Source organism: Neofelis nebulosa, chromosome 6 (genome assembly GCF_028018385.1).
Source record: "Neofelis nebulosa isolate mNeoNeb1 chromosome 6, mNeoNeb1.pri, whole genome shotgun sequence".
NCBI classification, from domain to species: domain Eukaryota; kingdom Metazoa; phylum Chordata; class Mammalia; order Carnivora; family Felidae; genus Neofelis; species Neofelis nebulosa.
Genome location: NC_080787.1, coordinates 144,165,579 through 144,174,441, shown reverse-complemented (window position 1 = coordinate 144,174,441; position 8,863 = coordinate 144,165,579).

Sequence of the window (8,863 nt, the reverse complement as noted above, 5' to 3'; positions counted from 1 at the left end):
TTTCAGAACAGAGTATTACCAAGAACAAAGAAGATCATTTCATAATAAGAAAGGAGCCAATTTATCAAGAGGACATAATGTCCTAAATGTATATACTCATTGACAGAACTTCAGAATACATGAAGAAAAAATGATAGAACTACAAGGAAAAATGGACAGATCCATAATTACAGTCAGAAATTTCAATACGCCTTTCTCAATAATTGATAGAACAAATAGAAAATCAATAAGGACACAGGAGGCTTGAATAACACTATCATCAACCAACCCTGTCTAATTGATATTTGTAGAACTCCACCCAAGAATAACGCTATATTCATTATTTTTGAGTGCGCACGGAGCACTTACCGAGAGAGACCCTATTCTGGGCCATAAAACGAGTCTCAATAAATTGAAAAGGATATACGTAATGTAAGTAATACAAAGTAGGTTCTCTGATCACAATGAAAGTAAATTAGAAACCAGTGGTCTCTGGAAAACTCTCAAATATTTGGAAACCAAATAATGTACTTCTAAGTAACCCACAAGTCAAAGAAGAAATCAGAAGTGAAATCGGAAAGAATGTTGACCTGAAAAAAACCTGAAAACACAGCATGTCCATATTTGTGAAATACCAGGTAGCTCTTTGGCAAAACCCAAAGCACTGAACATGTATATGAGAAAAGATGAAACGTCTCAAATCAATAACCTCAGCTTCCAGTTTAAGAGAGGAAAGAAAGGAAACCACTACACATGTGTTAGGACGGCTACATTTAGAAAGATGGACACTATTGGGGCACTTGGGCTGTCGGTTAAGCACCCTACTCTTGATCGTGGCTCAGGCCATGATCTCATAGATCATGAGTTCAAGCCTCGTATCAGAGTTCAAGCCCTGCATCAATGGCTTGGTGCTGATGCTGTGGAGCCTGCTTGGGATTCTGTCTCTCCACCTCTCTGCCCCTCTTCCACTTGTGTGAACATGCGCGCGCGCTCTCTCTCTCTCTCTCTCTCTCAAAAAAAAAAAAAAAAAAGAAAAAGAAAAAGAAAAAGAGAAAAGACTGACACCATCAAGCTCGTGAGGATATGAAGAAACTGGAACAGTCATAAACCTCTGGTGAAGATATAAAATGGTACAATCACTTTGGTAATTTCTTAAAACTTTTAAACATAGGCTTATAAGATGACCCAAGGATTCTACTCCAAGAAAGAAATAAGCGTATACTCATACAAATATTTATACAGGAATATTCACAGCAGCTTTATTTGTAAACGACCCCAAAGGTCATAAGCCAGGCAATGGATCATGAGTCGTGGTATATTCACATATGGAGTATTACTCAGCAATAAGGAATGGTGAATTACTGATACACTCAACAACATAGATGAATGTCAAAATAAACAGGCTGAGTGGAAAAAGCCAGGCAAGAGTCCATACTGTATCATTCATATAAAATTTATATTTATATAACACTTATATAAATCTTATATATACACATACATATGTACATACATGCATACACATATATAAAATATATAAAATGTATACATTTATATAAAATTCTAGAAATAGCAAACTCACCTGTAGTGACAGCTGGTGAACAGTTCTGTGAGGACAGGAGGAAAGGGGCAAGAAGGAAGGGATTACCAAGGGGTACGAGAGGCTTGGGGGTGATGGATGTATGTACTGTCTTGATTACAGTGCTGGCTTCGTGGTTGAACATGTACATTAAAACATATACAATTTCATTTCTCTGTTTACGGTTTATTGTTTGTCATTTGTACTTAAACTCTCAGGAAAAAAGTTCTACCCCTTCAGCCTTCCTAATATATCTGTTGTGACCGCCCCCCCCCCCCCACCATTTACGAAAAACTTAGAGAGTAGTAGGCTCAGTGTCGGTAGCAGGAAACTGAAATTTCCAAGCGGGTTTAGCTTTCAGTGAGCTCCAGTCTTGGAAAATCACAAAGAAGCAACTTTTTACGTGGGGTTTAGTGATCTATACGATATTGATTTTCACAGCATCATCTCCTCTGAGAGTGATTATTTGTAATCTGAAGTATTTATTATGTTTCAGAGGGATACTATCTAAACATAAATAGGAACTTGACCCTACGTGTAATTTGGGGTGCAGCTTACACAGTCTAGGTGGGACTTGTGTCTGGGTCTGCTGCAGGAGCTGGAGGTTCTCCGTTCGAGTCTTGAGGAACAGAGGGTGCACAGAGCCAGGAAGTGGGGGGGAGACTGGAACCCGAGATGGTGTCTCCTCGTCCCCAAGGCTATAATTTCGAAGACGCTGGTGTCCCTCAGTAGAGCATGAGACACTCACCTGGCGCAAAAGTTGAGCAAGCTGGAGGTCAGCCCTGGGCTACCCATGAAGACAAAAATAAGACACGACATGTATGAGTTGCCATACTATCTCGAGCTCTGCTCTGCCCTTTCAAGAGTTAAAACCAAGATGGCTCTAGCTCTAGCTCTGCCTTCCAAATCTTGAGCCAAGTGTCTCTTGTGGGCCAGGAAGGGAATTCTAGAACATGTAGTTCGGTTTAGCTGTACTGACGCAATCCAAATCTTCCTCTCTCTCCCTCTCTCTCTCTCTCACACGCACACCCGGACATGTATGAACATGTATTTGTGTGTGTGTGTGTGTGTGTGCATATACATACATGTATGTGTGTGAGTGTATGATTTAGATTGCGTCAGTATGGTTGAACGCAACGACATGTCCCAGAATTCCCTTCCCGGTCCCCGAGAGACCGTTTTGCGTGTAGGTTCACAAAGACATGACTCAGAAATGTGATGATACATTGAATACTTCGGGGGAAGCTCTTCAATGAGGAAGAGTGCATGCGGTATGCCAGGCTCTGTGCTGATTGCTTTACGTGCATCGTCCAGAATCCTCTGTCCTTGGTAATTCTGCAAGTCTACGTTATCGTCACCCTTTCGCAGACGAGAGAATGAGAGCAGAGAGGCCAAGTGACTTGTCCAAGGTTAGATGTTAGGAGGAGGCACAGAAGGCCTTCCAACCCAAGGCCTGCGTTCTTCCCATATGCTCTGCACCTACGCGGCAATTCAGTGAGATGAAAACAAAAAACAAAACTAAAAAATATAAAGAGTAAATCACCAGAACATTTTTAAGATAACCAATTACAGAACCTTTAAAACATGGCACTGTTAAACAAATTGAAAATCCTCCGAGATAAATAACCGCTCAAATCGCATTCTAAAGATTGTAATCTCATCTGTGTTAGGACCCTCTTTAATTTGCGCTGAGTACACACACTCCTAAAATATACGCCAACAACATGTGAATGTTTACTGACTTCAATTTAAAAGGGAAAAAAAAAGAGGAATCAGAATAGCCGCGCGTTTCAGGGAACAGGCTGGTGGGCGCGGGTGGGAATGTGACAGAGGAGGGGGAAAAGCTGGAGCCAGAGACCGAGAGACCCTGAGTGGGAAAACTAGAGAAGCCTGAATCTGAGGCAGAGATATGCAAATGTGGCCGGGTCTGTAATGAAAAATCTCCTTTATTAAACTGTGCTTTATCTGGGAACAGTCTTCCTTTTAGGAACATATCCAAGCAGAGATAAAGGCATCTTACTATACTCATTAAACTGTGCATGGCTTGATGCAATCAGACTTGTATAATTTGCATATGGAGTAGTTTAATCTAGCTCATCCTGTCTTGCATCTATTGTTAATCATGCCAAGGCTTCCCTCCCTCCTTTCCCCCTCCTTCTCCACTAACCCTTTGATTTAAGCAGATAAATGAATAGACATAAGGACGTCAACATCTTTGTCAGTGATCATCCACCTTGTACGTTCCGAATATCCCTTGGTTTGCTGATTAAGTCTTGGTTGGCATTCCATATGTTTTCGATAGTGTCCGTCTTGGCTAATTTAGAACAAGCCGTATAGAGCCCATCAAGGTGACAGAAAAACATTAATATCATCCATTGTGCGCCCAAGTCTCTGTTGGTCTTTTGCCATAAATAATACGAGGGGTGTTCCCGCTCTGTTTATTGGATGGCACCTGCTTTCCGCAAAGGGCCGTTGAGCCAGTGCATGAGGTTTGTGGAAAGATGCTTTGAAGAATATACGAAAACTTTGTAATTACTTCTTGGCAGTAAGTAATCTGCGGTTATGGAGATGGGTGCAATTTGATATTCCACGTGTTGGTCTTTGGTGAGGATGAGAATTATTTGGAGTCTTTGCTTGGGTCAGTTGTATTGCTTCCCATGAGTTGTATTAAGGGGATGAAGTATGGAAAGCGGGGAAAAGGAAGCAATGTAAGGTTTGCTTTATCTCCTCTGGACTTCGACTCAACCCCAAATCTTAGAGATCTTCTCCATCCATCCCTCCACCTTACCTCCCCGTGCTGGAGGTAGGGGAGGAATATGGGAAAGACGATGTTGGGAAATTTTCTCAGGAATGAGTTGCAGCCACAGAGCACTGGTGGAGACCAGCAAACACGTCTATGAGAAAGCCTTCCTCCCACCATCCCCTCCCTGGGATAAGATTGTGTCATTGCTTGAAAGTGAAGAACCTGTCCCCAGGAGACACAGAAGGAAGGGTGTCAATGTGCCCCCAGGACAGGACCCTGAAAAATTTAGAAGTGTGAGGTGAATAACGTTTAAACATTTTTTTTTTTTTTCAACGTTTTTTATTTATTTTTGGGACAGAGAGAGACAGAGCATGAACGGGGGAGGGGCAGAGAGAGAGGGAGACACAGAATCGGAAACAGGCTCCAGGCTCCGAGCCATCAGCCCAGAGCCTGACGCGGGGCTCGAACTCACGGACCGCGAGATCGTGACCTGGCTGAAGTCGGACGCTTAACCGACTGCGCCACCCAGGCGCCCCTAAACATTTTAATCAAATCCATACAGAGCTCATTCCTTGGCTTGTACCCACTACAAGTTCAGGTTGTTTCTTTTGAGAAGACACACTCGTAGATTTGAGGGCAAGAGAGTGTGGGAAACAGGGGGAAAGCAACCCCCCCTCCAGTCGGACAGGCACAGCCTTCTTGAGGGCAGGTACTAGCCTGGATTTAGAAGAGGTGGGAAAGCAGTAAGAAAAAAGCAGTTTTGGGGCTTGGGGAGATGGTTATCTTGGAGAAGCCGATGGTACTCAGGGCAACAGAAACATGTTAGGGCATCCAGTAAAGCTAAGAGAGCAGGGAAGAAAGCAAGACTGATTAGGGGAAGGAGCGAGTTCTAACCAGGGAGGTGACAAAGATGATCTTTTTCTTGGGAAGTGAGAGTACACATTCCCACTTCTAGAGTGTTCACTGATTCACCAACATTCACTTTCCTCATTCCACTCTGGGTCTTTAGGACACAGCCCTAATATAGGATACATTTGGAGTTTGAACTTAAATATACATGGGTATCCAAATCTTGTCCTCCATATCCAGCCAGATAGGAAATAACGACACGGATGTCCGTGAATTATTTCACTTAATCTTCCCCACAGAGAGGGAGTTATTCCTGTTATCATCATCCCTGTTTTTACACATGATGTAGCAGGCTTGGGAAGGTACCTCAGGTCCCTTGCTCAAGATTGCTCAGAAATTTGTTGGTTTGGGCTTTCTGACATCTGTTCTGACACTATTCCTCCACTTCGGTTAGCCCCCGACTTCCTTCAGGGAGAACTGTTTCCTGTAGCTGGTGCAGGAGAGCAATTCTTCGTGCCTGTCTCTTATGCCTCCCTCTCTCTTGCCACCTCTGACCATAGAAACCAGGTGGGGGGGTGGGGGGCAAGTCCTTTGCTGTGTCTTTCTGGGACACCTGTGGCAGGCATGCAACTCACGTTCATCCTACCAGGCCTGGGCACACGATGCAAAACAAGTTGGGAGGAGGCATTCTTGCAGCAGTGGTCAGCCTGGTTTGTGGTCCAAGCTGTCCAGATGCTGGATTTCCTTGGTTTCTGCCTGCTTTCCCACCCTGGTCATCGTGGCTTGCTTCGACTCTAGGCACCCCAGATATCCTTAAAATAATGGCACCTTTGCCAACAGAGCCAGAGGACAACGGTTACCTTGATCCTCAAGTTCAGCGCCTCACTTCATTCTCCCGCCATTGAGAGGTCCTCATTCTTGTGTTCTGATTTGGTGACGGCATTTGCTCATTTCTCTGCTGTACCCATATACATCCTACCCGTTTGTCAAGTTTCAGCTCAGACCCTCTCCTGATGCCTTTCCTAACAACTCTAGTCCTGGCAGACTTTCTGCTACTTTCACCTAGGGTCCCCCAGCTGTGGTTCACACTGCTGAACATTAGCACTGCTTCTCACACTCTCTAATGCACCCATTCTAAACTCATGGATGCATTTGTGTATTCCACAATATTTATTATGGGACAGAACTCTACTAAGAGCTAATGACAAAGTGGGAATATACACTTTAATCCTATGATGTGTGCTTCCAAAGAGAAGTAAGGGTTCTACGAGGAAGTATGATGGGAAGTCTAACCTCACCCTGGGCCAAGGAGAGGTCCAGTGGTGTATGAAATTTTTAAAATGTCATACAGAATGGTATACACATGCAAATTTTTCCACAGCAGGCCTGTGTAACTATCATCAGATTCTCAAATAGGTCCATGGCCCCCAAAATATTAAGAATCCAAACTCCAAGCTTCTATGATTGTCTCTCCAATGAGTGAAATCTCTTTGGGTTGGGGAACTGTCTTATAATCCTCTTTTGTTTCCCAGGTGACCTACCCCAGCAGTGCTAAGCATAGAGTAGATTCTCGATATTATTGATTACTGAGAGACTCGAATAAATAAAAAGCATTGCTTCAAAATGTAGGTCAAGAGTCTGCTTCCAGTCATGTTTTTTTTTTTTTTAATTCAAATTGAATCATCATGTATGTTGTTCGATTCATGTACTTCAGAGCTGTATTGGCTGAGATAAAAACCTGGCAGTGAGGAACGAGATCATTTTTAACTTCCTGATTGTGATGTTAGTCCGAAAGCTGTACTTTTCAGTGCCTGCTGACCCTGGTTTTTAGATGCCAGGCTGTTGCCCTACATTTTCTGTGATCTTCCGGGCTGCGTCTAGGGCGGGAGTGCTTTAATTTCATCCTTGCCTCAATAGGTAACTAGCCCTGTTTCCCCTATTTGCTATCAAGCTGGGAAGAATACAAAATGCCTTTCTCATTCATAATGATCGCTATCAGACTTCTGGGAGATCTGATTGAAAAACTGGGTCCTCTGGCCAGACAAGGAATCTGGAAATTAGCTTTTTATAGTTTCGAGAAGCCTTGGAATGAAAGAAGATGTTAGCAGAACAAGTGGCAACCAGGTCAGAATCAATATTTATTGGCTTATTAAAGGAAGGGGGCTGTTGGGAGCAAGTGTGTCCCTCCACATGTGGGGGCTGGGGAATAGGAGTCTCTATGGGCCAACTGCTGCCTGCCTCTGAATACCAACTGTCAGGGTCAAGTGTTCTCATTTTTCTTATATTTACAGTCTCTGAAGTTTCTCATTTAACATGCCACAGGGCACACGTGTGAGCCATTCAGGTATTAATGCAGCAATTATTAGACCAGAAGCGATTCCTAGTGTCTGATTTATCTCTCTCTTTACCCCACCCTTTCCCCATATGCTTGTTTTGTCTCCCTTTCAGCATGTGATCTCTGTGGGGGATATTCTAGTAGGATTTCAATCTTCAAAGACAGTCCGTCTCTGTGTTCCGGAAGTCATGGCCGTGCTCTGGAATCTGTCTCTCGCTTGATGAAGGCACAGAGATGCATAGGCACCGAGCATTCTGAGGAGAGTGATTTCCCCCGGAATGTGAGGAGGCCGGGGCGGTGTTCTTCCCCCAACCTCGCCTCTCCTGTTGTGTTTTCTTCCGTTGCCGATAAAAATCTCCTCCATTATTGCTGATACTAGAAATTTCTCCTAGAAGATGGCTTCCTTTGGGTCAAAGTGTTCTCTAGGAGGGAGAAGGATTATATACTAAACCGTATGTGAGTCTCAGCACACCTGATTAATTCATGAAATTCCAACATTGAACACAATTTCATTGAGCAGCTAGTCTATACTTGACTCTGTGCTGTGTGCTTTATATAGGTCAATGCATATCATTTCCTCAAAACCTTCCGTAGTAGGCTCCCTCATGACACCAATTATAACTTTGAGTTGGCTCAAAAGCTTTCCTGGTGCAACATGTGTACGTGTACATGTAAGTGTAATTTTATATGAATAAAAGTAATAACAATTAAAAACTATTTTTTTCTGAAGGTTATTTAGTTGATATGCAACATGACCAGAATTTGAAACAGTCCAATCTGGCTTCAAATTTGAGGTCTTTCCATTATACAAAGTGAATTTAAACCAAAGTCACTATATGTATGTGTGTGTGTGTGTGTGTGTGCGTATGTGTGTGTATACACACACACACACATATATATATATATATATATATATATATGTAAAATACTTCATTAAAAATATATTAGTTCTGGCACACTTGAGTGGCTTAGTCAGTTGAGCGTCCAACTTTGGCTCCAGTCATGATCTCGTGGTTCCATGAGTTTGAACCCTGTGTCCAGCTCTGTGCTGGTAGCTCAGAGCCTGGAGCTTGCTTCAGATTCTGTGTCTCATCTCTCTCTGCCCCTCCCTACTCGTGCTCTCTCTCTCTCTCTCTCTCAAAAATAAATAAGCATTAAAAAAATTTAAAAATCTGAATATATATATATATATATATATATATATATATATATACTTCTTCACATATCTGTCTCTCCCAAATTTATATTGGGGAAGATCATCATAAACTATAACACCTAAATATTATTGGGGACTAAGAGATGGAGAGATTCAGTCCTGTAGTGATATGAAGTGGCTACTATGTGCTAGGAACTTTTCTAGTTTCTGGGGAGATCACTGTCA